We start from the raw sequence: 16,384 nt of genomic DNA on the forward strand, positions 1-16,384 counted from the left end.
GCACTCCCGGGCAACAGCAGAGAGCTGGACTGGAAGAGGAGCAACTGGGACAGAACCTGTGCCTCGACGGGGACTAGAACTCAGTGTGTTGGTGCCACAGGCGGAGGATTAGCCTATTGAGCCGCGGCGCCAGCCTGTATATATTTATGAACTATAAAGGTAGAGTGTACAAAAAAGAGGAGAAAGAGAGAGAGAGAAAACTCCCATTCACTGTCCACTCCCAAACGGCTGGAATATTTGGGTCATGCTAAAACCACACTGCATCCTGGTCTCCCACACTGGTGCCTGGGACCAAGCCCTTGGGCCATCTTCTGCTTAGGAAGAGACTGGATCAGAAGCTAGAAGTCAGCACTCCCATAAGAGATGCTGTGCCGTAACGTGGGCATCCTATTGCCCATTTAAAATCAGGTAATTTGTTAAATGCATTTTGTTGTTTGAATTGCTTATATATTTTGCATATTTATGTTCATCCTTTATCAGATATATGGCTTATAAATAGTTTCTCCCATTCTATAGGTGAGTGCTTCAGTTTATTAATTGTACAGAAGATTTTTCTTTTAATACAATGTCATTTTCTATGTTTTATTTTGTTACTTATACTTCTGAGATCAAACTTTTTTTTTTTTTTTTTTTTTTTTTTTTTTTTTGCGCGGCCATTCGGTAATGTTTATTTTGGATGTGAAGATGTGAACGCCACAGCAGGTGACTGACTGACCGACCGTCTCCTGCCCCCGCGGCTGCCCGAAGGCAGAGTGGGAGGGTCCCAAATGCAGGCTGGGGATCGGCACTCGGTGCAGACCAATCTCCCCGTGTCCATGTGGAGAGTCTCTGGTCAGAGGCCAGCCTGTCCTGCAGCACGGAGGGGCCCAGGGGACTCAAGGAGCAGGCAGCAGAGAGGGGGCATGCAAAAGTGATCAAGTCACAGGCCAGGGTCGACCCAGTCTGGCCCGGGAGGGCGGGGCCGTAGGGGTGTGGCTGCAGAGGTTCCAGTCTGGCAGGTGTGGAGTGTGAGGTGCGTTTCCGAGGCTGGCCTGCCAGAACAGGGCTCTCACGGCGCAGGCGCGCACTCCCTGTTCCGCGCATCTCAGGTTTGTGCTGGGGAGGGGCCGCCAGGGCCCTTCACTCGGCCACATCGATGGACAGCATGGCCTTGATCGCCGGGAACTTGTTGCAGGAGAAGTCGGCGAGCAGCTGCTTGGTGCCGCTCCGGGTGGGCAGGATCCGGAAACGGATCCGGGACCGCTCCTTGGGGGCGCAGCGCAGGCACCTCGATCTTGAGGTTGCCGCGCAGCAGGCCGCTGCCCTCCACCATCAGCACGCAGTCCTTCACGGGCTTGTCCGGGGGGTGGAGAAGAGCATCTGCACGTTCACAGGCTTCTGCACCTGAGCCTGGTCCAGCACCTCCAGGGTCAGGGTGGGGTTGTCCAGGAAGACGTCCCGCGCCACCACCACCTCGGCTTCCTCGGGGACCTTGTAGATGGCCATGGTCCGGATCATGTTGTCCAACCTGAGGTACTTATCATACTGAGCATAGGAGATCGTCACGGGATGCTGAGTTTCTGCTTCAGGGTCCAGGTCCACGGTGAAGGAGTCCTTCCACACCTCGTGCACCGGCGTGCCGTTGTAGACGATGGTCCACGCCGTCATGTTCACGGTCACCGTCTTCTTCTCCCTGGTCAGGTTCTTGAGCAGCAGGGCCAGGCTGACCTCTCTGCCCATTGCCAGGACGCCCGTGATCTCGAACCTGCCAGAGATGCTGGGCGCCCGCTCCTCTTCAACCAAATCCCCTGCTGACGTGGGGCTAAATGCTGTGCGGGGCTTGAGTTTCCCCAGAGCTTTCTGGAACACTCGTTTTTCCTCACTGGAACCTTCTGGGTACTTGTACTTGTCCGTGATGTCCACGCGAGAGTCGCTGCCCACCGCCTTGGTGCTGATGTACTTGCCGATGGAGCGAGTGTCCGGGGAGCTCTGCTTCTGGCTGATGCTGGTGGTGTCATAGATCCAGGTGATGCGGTCCGCGTTCACCGCCGTGAAGACAAAGGGCATGTCGAAGTCCAGGTCCACGTCCCCATCTCGGACGGCGTGCACCGAAGAGGGGCCGCACTGGAAGACTCCTTGGCTCCTCTCCTGGGGAGTGGCGTCCAGCGCCTGCCCAGGTCTGTCCACACAAACCAGCCTTCGTTCCAGATGTGGAAGTCCCACACGCTGTCACTGCCTCTGTCCAGAGAGTTTCCCATGGGGTCGTAGTACACATCCACGCTGAGGTTTCGGTTTGTGTCATGGGCTGAGTTGAAAATGGTGATCACCCGGGAGGGAATCCCCAAACATCGCCGCACTTGGAACTTCTGGGCAGGGTCATCCTGTTTGTGCATCTCGAGATCATACTTTAAAAATTACACCAACAAATGTCTTACTTAACTCTTCTACCCTTCTCCAACATGATTTATTGAAGAGACTCCTTTCTCCATTGTATGTTCTTGATGTATTTGTCAAAAATCACTTGACTGCAAATGCATGCATTTTATTTTGTACCTCTCTATTTTACTGGTCCATGGATCTATATAACTTATTTTCATTCCAGTAGCATACTTGTGTGTGTGTGTGTGTGTGTGTAGATATATAAATATTAAGTGTCTGGAACTAAAATGCCAAATGAGATACATTATATAAAATTTATAAGTATTCTTAACCTAGAAGAAAGCACGAATAATTATATCCATACTCGAAATAAAGATGCAACATTAAAATTGGGACAATTTCATAATGACTTTAGTTAATAAATTTTGTTTAAAGGTGTCTACTTTTTGTCTTTTGTTAAAAACTTCCAAAATGACCATGTCTTTTGTAAAGTTCTTTTTTGAGACCTGCGTGATTGATTCTATCATTATTTTTACTCCCAAAAAATCACCTGCATATTTTTGTGATTATCTGTACAAATAGTACCCTAATGCTTGAATCGCTCTTTTGAGTGTTATACAAGTCACGTTCAATATATATTTTCTGGAAACAAGAATACAAAATTTTTTCATTTTATTTCAAATGTGGTCCAAAAGAATCCAAAGTATCTTAATGTAGAATTTGTATATTCTAGGTAGTGAAAATAGATTAAGATATTTGGTAAAAGTTTATATTACAAGTCAGAAAATTAATTTAACGTGTTGTTTCTAAGTAAGGTGAAGGAAAATATTAAATAAGAAGCTCACATGTTAGAAAGCATGTGACGCTGGCATCCCATGAGTGGTAGCTCATGTCCCAGTTGCTCCACTTCTGATTCAGCTCCCTGCTAATGTGCCTGGGAAAGCAAAAGAAGATGGCCCAAATCCTGGGGCCTCTGCTCACCACATGGGAGACTTGGATGCAATTCCAGGAAGAAACAAAGACATTTTATGTGCAAAATAGTAACTTTTTTTTTTATTGAGATCTGCAAGTTTTAGTGAAACCATCTATTCGCTGATATTGTTTTTCCTTTTTTTTTCTTTTTTTAAAGATTTATTTATTTATTTGAAAGTAGAGTTACAGAGATGTAGGGGCAGAGAGGGAGAGAGAGACAGAGACAGAGAGAGAGAGAAAGGTCTTCTATCTGCTGGTTCTCCCACAGGGGTGCAGGGACTCAGCCATCTTCCACTGCTTTCCCAGGCTAAAGCAGAGAGTTTGATTGAAGGTAGAGAGGCCAAGACTTGAGCAGGTGCCCATATGCGGTGCTGGCACTGCAGGCAGCAGCTTTACAAGCTATGCCACAGAGCCAGTCCTGATATTGTTTTCCTTAAAGTTTTGTGTAGAAAGATCTTTTCAGAAAAATATTTTTAAAAAGATTTATTTGTTACTTGAAATTCAGTGTTACAAAGAGACAGAGAGAGGTCTTCCATCTGCTGGTTCACTCCCCAATTGGCCACAATGCCTGGAGCTGTGCCAATCCGAAGCCAGGAGCCAGGAGCTTCCTCCAAGTCTCCCACACAAGTGCAGGGGCCCAAGGACTTGGGCCATCCTCCACTGCTTTCCCAGGCCACATCGGAGAGCTGGATTGGAAGAGGAGCAACTGGGACTAGAACCAGCGCCCATAAGGGATGCTGGCACTGCAGGCGGAGGATAAACCTACTGGCCCCAAGAAAAACATTTCTTAACAGAAGGAATGCTTGCATTTGCAACAGATGAAAATAACTCTATTCATTAAAATTAATAATGATAAATATTCTCATTTGCTCATTGGAGGTGCATAATCCAGATTGAGTTAGTACTACAAAGTAATTGGTTTCCAAAATTGGAAGTTTGCAGTGATGCCAAATAAGTATAAGTAAATAAATGGATTAATGGATATAACTAATCAATTTGAATGTGGGATGTTGTCAGAGAGACACTGAACAATTTTGTTCTACTGACACAACCTCAGAATGGTGCCAAACAATATATTCTGCCTTTGATCATATTGTATGTAGAAAGATTATACCTTGTATTTATTTATTCAAATAAACTAGTTAAAATTTGTACATTTTCCCTCACAAAACTTCAGATGACATAGGTGGAATACCAAAGAAGTTATTTTTTAAAAAATATAAACAGATAGTAATATATAATTTCCCAATTTAGAAAGGTATGGTGGAGCTAAGAACAAAATAAACAAATCCTCACAAACCAGTAACAACAGATACATATGAATCCAAAAAACGGGGGCATTTCTGGATGTGGCCAGAGGACATCCAACAACATCCCTGGTGGCTTAGAATGTAAAAATATATATAGAAGTACTTGCTCAGACAGGAACCCATCTAAGGCAACATATCAACTGGGAACAATTTAGAATAAAACACACTTAGAGTGAAGTGCTTTTCAGATTTCTTATCTGCTGTAGCTTTGAGGCAGGGGGCAATGAGTATAGGAAATGGCATTAAAACTTTTTTGAGGCGGACACCGTGGCTCAATAGGCTAATCCTCCACCTGCAGGGCCGGCACCCCAGGTTCTAGTCCCGGTCGGGGTGCCGGATTCTGTCCTGGTTGCCCCTCTTCCAGTCCAGCTCTCTGCTGTGGCCAGGGAGTGCAGTGGAGGATGGCCCAAGGGCTTGGGCCCTGCACCCACCCAGGAGACCAGGAGAAGCACCTGGCTCCTGGCTTCAGATTGGTGCAGCGCGCTGGCCATAGCAGCCATTTGGAGGGTGAACCAACAGGAAAAAAAGGAAGACCTTTCTCTCTGTCTCTCTCACTCACTGTCCACTCTGCCTGTCAAAAAAAAAGAAAAACTTTTTTGAGGGGATGGGCATTGTACCAAGCAGAGGTGAAAGGCGATAATTGGGATGTTCACATCCCATATCAGAGTGAAGATTGGAGTCCTAGCTACTCTGCTTCTTATCCTGCTCACTGATAATGCACCTGTGAAGCAGCAGATGATGGCGCAAGGACTTCAGTTCCTGGCTTCAGCCTGGTCCAGCCTGGGTTGTTGTAGCAGTTTGCGGGATAAGCCAGCAGATGGAAGAATTTTTCCCTTCCCCTTCCCTTCAAAATCAACCAATATTAAAAGCATTAATAGCTTTATATTTCATAAAATAGAGATATCTTGACATCATTGCTTCCTAATGAAATATTATCACATTCTCTATGAGGTAATTTTACCAAAATGGTCTAAATAGTACGTGAGTTCTGAGATTTATTCGCCAATTTACAATAGAGATGAAGTGATTTGTTAAACACGGTGATGCATTATTGAAAAAAATGTGATTAAAATTAAAACTCATGCTTCCATTAACATAACTTGACTTCAGTTATTATTATTATAATGCATAAATTAAATTTAATATGAAGGGCTGGTGCTGTGGTGTAGCAGGTTAATCTGCTGCTTGTGGCACCAGCACTCCATATTTGTGCCAGTCCCAGGTTAGCTGCTCCACTCCTGATTCAGCTTCCCACTAATGCTCCTAGGAAAGGAGCAGAAGATGATCCAAGTGCCAGGGCCCCTGAACACACATGGAAAACCTGGAAGAAGATCCTGGCTCCTGGCTTCAGTTTGACCCAGCTCTGGTCATTGAGGCCATTTGGAGAGTGAAACAACAGGTGGACAATCTCTTTCTCTGTCTCTCTTTATCTCTCTCTCTCTTTACCCTTTCCCTGTAACTCTTTCAAATGAATAAAATAAATCTTTTTTTAAAGAGAATTTAATTATGAATGTCCTAATGTATAAATGATAAAATTGAGAGACTATTCAGGAAAAGAATACAAGACAGTAAGTTAGTGTTATTTAAGAAATATTTATTAACTGTCTATATCAAGTAGAGTGCTAAGTACTAGATATAAAATCATGAATAAATCATGAATATTTTTCATAGGAATCTCACATACTTATAAGAGATACAGATGCCTAGAAATATATAAGAAGAATTGCATAATGAAAATGTTTATATTAGTAAAATTGGAAGACTGGTTGTTTCTCAACTGATTTTTTTTATGGTAAGAGAAAAAATCTGAATTTTTTTAGCAGGAGCTGAATGTCAACATATGATTAAAAATTCTCCAAGCAAATGACGGGTGGTACATCCCAAGCAGAAAGGTAAAAGCACTTTCAAGATATAAGGAGTGGCAGGTGCTGCAGCTCACTAGGCTAATCCTCTGCCTGCAGCATCAGCATTCTGGGTTTTAGTCCCGGTTGGGGGCCGGATTCTGTCCTGGTTTTCCTCTTCCAGTCCAGCTCTCTGCTGTGGCCCGAGAGTGCAGTGGAAGATGGCCCAAGTGCTTGGGTCCTGCACCCACATGGGAGACCAGGAGGAGAAACCTAGCTCCTGGCTTCGGATCAGTGCAGCACACCATTTGTGGAGGTGAACCAATGGAAAAGGAAGATCTTTCTCTCTGTCTCTCTCTCTCTCACTGTCTAACTCTGCCTGTTAAAAAAAAAAAAAGATTCAAGGAGTAAAATGAAAGAGTGTCTTTGGTTCTATTTGATGAGAATTATTGTGTTTTACAGTAAAGACTCAGGAGTGCTCTGAGTACGGTACAGAAATGTGGGCGGGTGCCAGTGCAGCAATGAAGTCATAGCAGAGTGCTTTGTTTGAGTTCTGGCTACTCTGCTTCCCATCTAGCTTCTTGCTAATGAGAGAAGGCAGAGGTTGATGGTACAATCACTTAGGCTCCTGCCGCCCATATGGGAGACAAGGATGGAGCTGCTGGTCTCTGGCTTTGGCTTGGTCCAGGCCCAATTGTTGTAGGCATTTGAGGAGGGAGCAAGTGGATGGAAGTTCTCTGTCTCCATGTCTTTCTTTCAAATAAAAAGAAGAAAAGAAAAGAAAATGACTCACCTCTAAGATTTATTTTTCCTTTTACCAATTCCTAAAATAAAAAGTTATTCTTGACCTACAACTTCAGGTTGAGCGATATTGTAATCTGTCTAAATAAGGTATCCCAACTCTCACCTTTGCTAATGAGATTGGTGTTCCTGGAGATTCTTCCTGAACTTAATAGGTAGAGAAAACAGGAATTCAAACTCATAAGGTTCACACTCCTTTACTTCTAGGATTTTTGTGATGGAAAAGTAATTTAGCTTTGAAGCAGAGTAGTCATTGCTGTGCCACAATTGTAAAATACTGATAACATGATGGATTCCTCAAACCCACTCACTGGGGTTGTTTTCTGGTATTTCTGATTTGGCCGACTCCACTTTGTCCTACTCCAGGTACCTTTATTAAAAGTACTTCTTCCTTACCATCAGATCTGCTAATTCTTTTTTCCCCTATGTTTGACTTCTCAAAATAGGCCAAAATGTTAGTGAACTTAAAGCAGACTATACATAGCCTAACACATCTAGTAGCTTTAAAACATTTATGTAGATATTTCCTCTGTTCTAACCTTCTTTCCATCACCTTTGTCTGGTTTTGTTAAATGACGTAGTTTGGATTGGCTGCTAGTAGTGCATAACAATTTCTATAGACTGTTTTGTATTCCATCTCCATTCTTTATGTTACTACAGTCTCTCCAAATATAGAAAATATTTCCACCATTTTCTTCTTCCCATATTTTTATTAGTTATTCAGTTAAAATAAATCACACACTTCCTGTTTTTGTATCAGATGAATACAATAGCCCTAGAGCAGAACTAAACTAAATGTGTAAACATGTAACATTGTCATCAAAAATGTCAGTTTAGCATAATTTGGTAACATTGTAATTTGATCAAAGTTCAAAATTGTATTATATTTTGCACATTATTGTTGCTCATATTTCACTTGACTTGTGGAAAGGCAAGCAACTGATAGGAGTCTGGTGGTATGCATTGTAGCAGCTGCTATCAGACATAAGTACTAAAAAGTTGTCAGTTTTGAAATTAAAATTCCTAGCAGACCACAAAGCTTTCTTTCATAAGCATTAGAATTACCTTAACTTTGCAAATAAGAAAATTACTTTGACCCCATTCTAACACTTATTACAAGGAACATTTTAGAAAGTGGATTAGTCAAAATATGCATTGCCTTCATTGATATTCTCTGCATCACGTTATAACTAATGGTTTCTATTACTAATAGTCATTACTAAACAGGTCTTATTTGAAAACTTTATGACAAATTTTAAGCATTCTTTTACTTTAATTGTTTTGAAGAAAAGCAAACTTTTATTATATAATTATATCATCTTTCAGCCAGTTAGCAAAATAAATTGGTTACCCACTGTGTGAATAATACTATGGTAGAACAGTTAGGAGCTACAAAGGAAGGGAATGGCATTTTCTTTCTTTTCTGAAGTTTATAAGAAGTTGGAAAATAAAGTATAGCCATGTGAAAAATACATCTAAGTCCCTTTGGAAAGCTCAAAGAATTGCTCTGCAGCACAGGTTGTTTCTTCTTGGAATTGATTCCTGATAAATCAGTAGTTTTTAAGGATACAATTATTGCATTAAATAAACTTAATAATTCATAGACCTAATTCAATTTCTCTTGGAATGCTCCCCATTTTGGGCTCAAAGTTTGTGACCTAATTTTAAAGAATGGACTTTTGGCATTGTTGGTTCTGTGTTTAGCTGTCCTCCTATAGGTTCCTATGGACTTTTTCCAGCCACTTCTATTGTATTCAGTACTTTGGGATGGCTCTGTAAACAGATGAAGCCAATAATGTATTAACAGTACCAACTGAGAGAAAGTATGGTTAACTGAGGTTACTAAAAACAAAAAGCAATTCAAATCAATTGGCAATCTACAAAAAGAGTTAAAGATTTTAAAAGCTATTATTAAAATTGCTATATTGGTCTATATTATATGTGTGTACATATTGTATGTCCACATGGGGAAATTTTATTAAGAGTTTTATTTTAACTGGCTTATAGATAAGATTGTCCATAAATTTAAGCTGCTAAAATCAATCAAAGATACATTTTAATTTGAGTGACCTGAATCTGTGTATCATATTTTTTAAACTTGTTGTTAGAAAGAAACTAAAAACATTTTATATGGTTGTGCTTAAGTTTACTGGTTAAACAAAGTACACCATGTTAGATATTTAAGAGGTGTTTTCAAATACATGATTCTTAAAATTTATAGAAGGCATTGGACCTTCTGGTAAATGTTTTCTTAAGTTGTTATCTAATGGTTGAAACAGTTTGCTAAGTATTCATGTGATATTGCTATTGTCAGCAAGCGATCTAGGACTTGCTCCCTCAAGTCCCTGCTAATGTACCTGGGAAATCAGCCTGAGTGCTTGGGTCCCTGCCACCCCCTTGGGATACCCGAATGATGTCCCAGGCTCCTGATTTCATCTGTTCCAGCTCTGGCCTTTGTAGCCATTTGGGGAATGAACCAGCAGATAGAAGATCTCCTAGTCTTTCTCCATCCCCCACGCCCCAAATCTGTAACTCTGGCTTTCAAATAATTTTTTAAATGATTCTTTTAATGCAGCTTTTCTGGCAGTGAATTCTACAGTATTCTTTTATTTTTGCCTAAGAAAGGTTTTTTTTTTTATTTTCTTTTTTCTGTAAGTAAGTTTTATGATATTTTTTAACATTTTGGTTACTTACATTTTAGCATTTTTAGATGTCACTCCATTGTCTCCTGGGTTTCATAAATTCTAAACAAAAATCTACTATATAATTTTTACTTTGATCTTCCGTGGTATCTTTTCTCCCTGGGTAACTTATATATATATATATATTTAAAGATTTATTTATTTATTTGAAAAGCAAAGTCACAGAGAGGCAGAGGCAGAGAGAGGACTTACACCCACTGTATGAACTTGAGTTCATTCACCAAATGGCTACAATGGCCTGAGCTGGGCCGATTCAAAGCAAGGAGCCAGGAGCTTCTTCCAGGTCTCCCACAGGAGTGCAGGGGCCCAAGGACTTGGGCCATCTTCTACTGCTTTTCCAGGCCATAGTAGAGAGCTAGATCAGAAGTAGAGCAGCCGAGGCTTGAACTGGTGCCCACATGGAATACTGACTGTGCAGACGGGAGCTTTACCCACAGTGCCGCCCCGTATCTTCAATGTATTCTATTTTTGGATTTCAGTAGTCATAATATAATATGTCCAGGTAGGTGAGTGTGCGTGTGTGTGTGTGTGTGTGCTGTTTGTATAAATATGAAATATCCTCTTTGATCTGTGGTTTGGTAACTCTCATTAATACCGGAAAATTCTTAGTCATTTCTATAAGCATTTAATCATTTGTCCTGTTCTTTGTAGCTTTTCTTTCATGAGTTCCAGGTTGCCAAAATTAAATCATTGAATATAGCTACCAAGCTCCTAAATGACTTATTTTCTTTTTTCAGTCATGGTGTACTATGTGTTGCAATTTATAATATTTCTATTGAGCTGTCTTTATGTTTTCCGATTCTCTCTTCCTATTTATTAAATCCTTTAATGAACCACCAATGGCAAATTTCATCATATCATATTTGTTATGATCATCATATTCATATTTGTTTACATATTCATCTCTAACATTTTTATTTGATTTTTTTTATAATTTCCCTCACTCTGTTCACAGTATCAAGTTGACAATATACTTTGTCCTGTGTTTCAACTTAAGCATTTACATTTTCATCATGATTATTTTAAATTTCCTATCTGACAGTGCCAAAATATGTATTGTATCTGAGTCTGTTTCTGTTATTTGTTTCTTGACAATAGAGTATGATATTATCTTGCTTCTTTTATGCTTTATAATTTATGATTACAGTCAAGACATCTTGTGTTGGAAAAAATTTTGCATCCCAGGCTGGTGCCGTGGCTTCACAGGCTAATCCTCTGCCTGCGGCTCTGGCACACCGGGTACTAGTCCCGGTTGGGGCACTGGATTCTATCCCGGTTGCCCCTCTTCCAGGCCAGCTCTCTGCTATGGCCCAGGAAGGCAGTGGAGGATGGCCCAAGTCCTTGGGCCCTGCACCCGCATGGGAGACCAGAAGTACCTGGCTCCTGGCTTCGGGTCAGCGAGATGAGCCGTCCGCAGCAGCCATTGGAGGGTGAACCAACGGCAAAAAGGAAGACCTTTCTCTCTGTCTCTCTCTTTCTCACTATCCACTCTGCCTGTCAAAAAAAATTGCATCCCTGAAAATCAGCATGCTTTTCCCGAATTCTGAATCTGTTTGGGGCTGAGTTGAGTTGATTAATTTAATATATGTGCTTGGTTTATAATTTGGCATTTATTTTATTTTTTGTTAAAGATATATACATTTATTTATTTATTTATTTGAAAGGCAGTTGAAGATACAGAGGGAGAGACAAAGAGAGAAAAATCCCCCATTCACTGGCTCACTCTTCAAATGCTCACAACTGCTGGGGCTAGGCAGGTGGAAGCAGGTGCCTGGAACTTCATCCTAATCTCCCACAATGAATAGCAGGGACCCAAGCACTTGGTATATCTTCTGCTGCCTTCCCAGGCATATTAGCAGGGAGTTGGATCAGAAGTGGAGCAGCCAGAACTCTAATGGTTGCCCCCCAATATAGGATGTTAATGTCACTGATGGCACCTTAAGTTGTACATACTGTGGTCCTGGACTTGGCTTTCTATGATTATTTATTTATTTATTTATTTAACTGTAGAATAGGCTTCACATTTCCTTAGCATCACCTTGAGTTTAGGTTTCAAAACTTTCTTGGCAGAGGGCTTTTCTTTTTTGTTTTTTTTTTGTTTTTGTTTTGTTTTTCCCATGAACATCTCCTCTACTTTTATGGTGCACTAGAATTTGTGCTCTGTTTTTGACCCTCTTTCAGCAATCAGTTTTTAAAAATTGTTCCTTTTTACTTCCCATTCGTTAGTCTGGTAGTAGTGGATGGGTGAGGGTAGATATTGTCTGAGCAGATTGTGAGGCTCAAGCTTCACAATGGACACTGTCTTTGAGTCTCCTGAATAGGACCCTCTCAAATTATCCTGCCCCACACTTAGCAATAAGTTTAGGCATAACTTATATTTATGCCTCTCCTCCATGGACGTTCTTGTTTTCCTTCAGTTACAATGGGATTTTGCAAGCAAGCCAAGTAGTCTGACCAGACATATTGGTTGCCTGGGGCTGAGGTGTTTTCAGGAGGTAGATGTTCAGTTTTAAAACTATGACTGCATAGATACTACTCTACTAAAGACAGATCCTGAATGAGGCAATTTCAGGGCAAGCCAGGGAAATTATAAGACAAGATACACTGGTGACCTTAGAACTAAAGGTGATACGTTTTGCATATATATATATATACATATATATATGTGTGTGTGTGTGTGTGTGTATAGGGGTGTCTGTCTATTTAACAGGAAGAATCAGGTATTTTAAGAATATGCATTGCCTTTGACACCTTAAAATAGATGTTAAATACGATCTTTTTAAAATAATATACTTTAGATTATAATTGTATTAAATATTTTCTATAACACTATGATACCTAAAATGATGTACTAATACTAGTCCCAGTCTTGTGCATCATCTTTACCCAAAGCTTTTAGAAATTCATTAAAAATCCATGAAATTTTGGATGAACACTAAAAATATAATCATGAAATATGAACCTCTTTGCTTTCATTTACAGTTAAAGATAATTTTCTCGGCCGGCGCCGTGGCTCAACAGGCTAATCCTCCGCCTTGCGGCGCCGGCACACCGGGTTCTAGTCCCGGTCGGGGCACCGATCCTGTCCCGGTTGCCCCTCTTCCAGGCCAGCTCTCTGCTGTGGCCAGGGAGTGCAGTGGAGGATGGCCCAAATGTTTGGGCTCTGCACCCCATGGGAGACCAGGATAAGCACCTGGCTCCTGCCATCGGAACAGCGGGGTGCGCCGGCCGCAGCGCGCTACCGCGGCGGCCATTGGAGGGTGAACCAACAGCAAAAGGAAGACCTTTCTCTCTGTCTCTCTCTCACTGTCCACTCTGCCTGTCAAAAAAAAAACAAAACAAAACAAAACAAAACAAAACAAAAGATAATTTTCTCATGATTTTTAATGTCAGAAAGCATCTTATCCTGAGTTCCCAAAATAGAACAAAATGAGAAACTTCATACTTGTTATCCATGGGTCTACTGAATAAAATAATATGTGAAAGTTAAAAATACTTTCCTCAAAATTCAGTAATATTAATTCATCTTCGCTCTTTTGTGTTAAATTCTCTGAATTACCTGTGCAATATTTTAAATAGTTCACAGAACAAATTAGAATCTAGTAACTTTGTATTTGTTGACCACCTGTATCTTTAGAGACTTTTAAATTACCTTAATGAATTTTCCTTTAGCATATTTTTTCATGCTATTTATGTGAGGTTAGATAAAATTAACTTCCTTTTATGCACAAGAAGACTACATGTACTAAGACTGAGTGACATTCCCAAAGTCACACCTACTTAACACAGAAACATGATAGCATTTATTTTTGTACATATACCCAAAAAATTTGTCTTTATATCAAACAACCTGACCAATTATTTCCCAAGATGTTAATATGGATTTTTTTCATTTCCTTGGCAAGAAATATAAAACCTAAGCATACATTTTGTAGTATCTTTTCATTATGCAATTAGATCTTCTGTTAAAAATATCAGACTATACAAAAAGTAATTTTAATTTTGCTTTACTTATGTTAATATTTAATATTTAATGGAAAGTATATGTAGAAGCTAAAGCTATATGAGTTTTAGGTTAGATTAATCACCATTTTGGATGGATATTCTTAAATTATATGCCTAAATATATTTTCGATTATTGATGAAGTTATAAACAATTAATAATTTAGATTAAGCAAACTTTGATAGAATATAAATCAATGAAATGTTACAAATCTGCGAAGCAGGGCCGGTGCCGTGGCTTAACAGGCTAATCCTCCACATTACGGAGCTGGCACACTGGGTTCTAGTCCTGGTTGGGGCGCCGGATTCTATCCCGCTTGCCCCTCTTCCAGGCCAGCTCTCTGCTATGGCCTGGGAAGGCAGTGGAGGATGGCCCAAGTCCTTGGGCCCTGCACCCCATGGGAGACCAGGAGAAGCACCTGGATCCTGGCTTCGGATCAGCGCGATGCGCTGGCTGCAGCGGCCATTGGAGGGTGAACCAATGGCAAAAAGGAAGACCTTTCTCTCTGTCTCTCTCTCACTATCCACTCTGCCTGTCAAAAAACCAAACAAACAAAACAAAACAAAACAAAACAAAAAAAAATCTGCAAAGCAAATATCCTTTTTTTTTTATTTTATGATAAAAAGATGTTTGTAAATGTTTTATTAAAGAGCATATGTTGCATTCAGAAGCAGATGCCTTGTCAAACAATTAAATGATTTTATTTATAAAAAAGTTAATGAATCACATGTTTTTACCAGGATTTTAATATCAAATAACATTAATTTCTTAGTAATCTATTTATTGTTCCTATTATGTCCAAGTATTAAATCCAAAATGGCATAGTTATTAGGGAAATTTAAAAAAATCTGCTGTTCTTTATTTCATGTAGCACACAGAAAAGATCAAACATTTCCAATATAATTCTTAGTATCTTGATCTGAGTCACTAATAATAAATGCTTTGGCTTAAAGATATGTAATATTTCTCATGCAATTGTCATTCATATTAACCATGAATTACTTATAAAATAATAAAAGAAATAGAGTTTATGGTATTAAAGGAAAAAAATGGTTTCAGATAATTTGTTTTTGTCACATTGTATGTTGCCTTCTCAGGTTCTCTGATTTCTTGAGAATTATCATGATATTATGATCTCCATTCATTTGATAACCATTGAAATGATTATTTTTAACTTTTCAGTTTTCTTATTTTGTTTTATTTTTTTAAAATAGTGTATTAATAGAGTAGATTTTCAGAGTCACAACAAATATAAAATAATTACTGCAATACAATTTTTATCAATTCTCATGTTAATGTGATGTTACTAGAAGCAGAATTTCAGTGTGGTTCATAGATACAATTCTAAGAATGAAATGACACTTTCTCTGTTTCTCCCTCCTTCTCCTCTCTCTCTCTCTCTTCTTCTTTGACCTTTATTCCATTTTAATTTTTTGAGATAATATATTTTAATATACACTACAGCCAAAGGCTTAATGCTCCATTAAATAAAGAGGTTAACAAGTAAAATGTAAAAAAAAGAAAAAGAAAAAATCCTAGCTTAGTGGAAATATGTGGAAAGGCTATAAACAATAATCAAATGGACATATATACTAAATTTTAAAATAATTCAGATAATTAAAACTATAGTAGTATATAATTTTAAACATTGTTTAGACAGAGATATAAAATGAAATTTGACAAAACTATGTTTGCAGCAATACACAGACATCTCTTTATTTTTTGTTTTTTGGCTTTTTTCTCTTTTCTTTTAACTGCCACATGTGATTCATTACTCAAACATCAAATTGACTGGCAAAATGGTAAAAAGTGACTAAATTCTGTAAATCAATTGCTTGCAGTTTGTATGACTTGTTGAATATTGGTCATTTGTGCATATCATTCTCTGTCAGTGTGAAGTGTATTAATTAAAGAAACTTCACTGTGATGTCTAAAGCAAGTCAAAGTTTATGTTTGTCCTATATATTGGAGAAGTCTGGGGGTAGCTATTCTTCTGTTGGTTAGGTAACTCAATAGTTACCAGGAAACTGATCTTCTTGTGTCATTCCACTCTTTCTCCTTAGCACTCATTTCCAAATTCCTGCTTTTTTAAAAAAATATTTATTTATTTATTTGGAAATCAGAGTCAGAGAGAGGAGAAACAGAGAGAGAGAGAGAAAGAGGTCTTCCATCCGCTGGTTCACTCCCCGGTTGCCTCAATGGCCAGAGCTGCGTGGATCCAAAGCCAGGAACCAGGAGCTTCTTCTGAGTTTCCCATGTGTGTACAGGGGCCTAAGGACTTGGGCCATCTTCTATTGCTTTCCCAGGCCATAGCAGAGAGCTGGATTGGAAGTGGAGCATCTGGGTCTCGTCCATATGGGACGCCGGCACTTCAGGCCAGAGCATTAACCCACTGTG

General features: G+C 39.7%; 1 pseudogene; it reads right to left on the bottom strand.

Moving 5' to 3' along the window:
- Positions 1-1,119: 1,119 nt before the first annotated feature.
- Positions 1,120-2,324, bottom strand: LOC133758301 (protein-glutamine gamma-glutamyltransferase E-like; annotated as a pseudogene).
- Between the last annotated feature and the right edge of the window lie 14,060 nt (positions 2,325-16,384).

This window comes from Lepus europaeus, chromosome 4, assembly GCF_033115175.1.
Source record: "Lepus europaeus isolate LE1 chromosome 4, mLepTim1.pri, whole genome shotgun sequence".
NCBI lineage: Eukaryota > Metazoa > Chordata > Mammalia > Lagomorpha > Leporidae > Lepus > Lepus europaeus.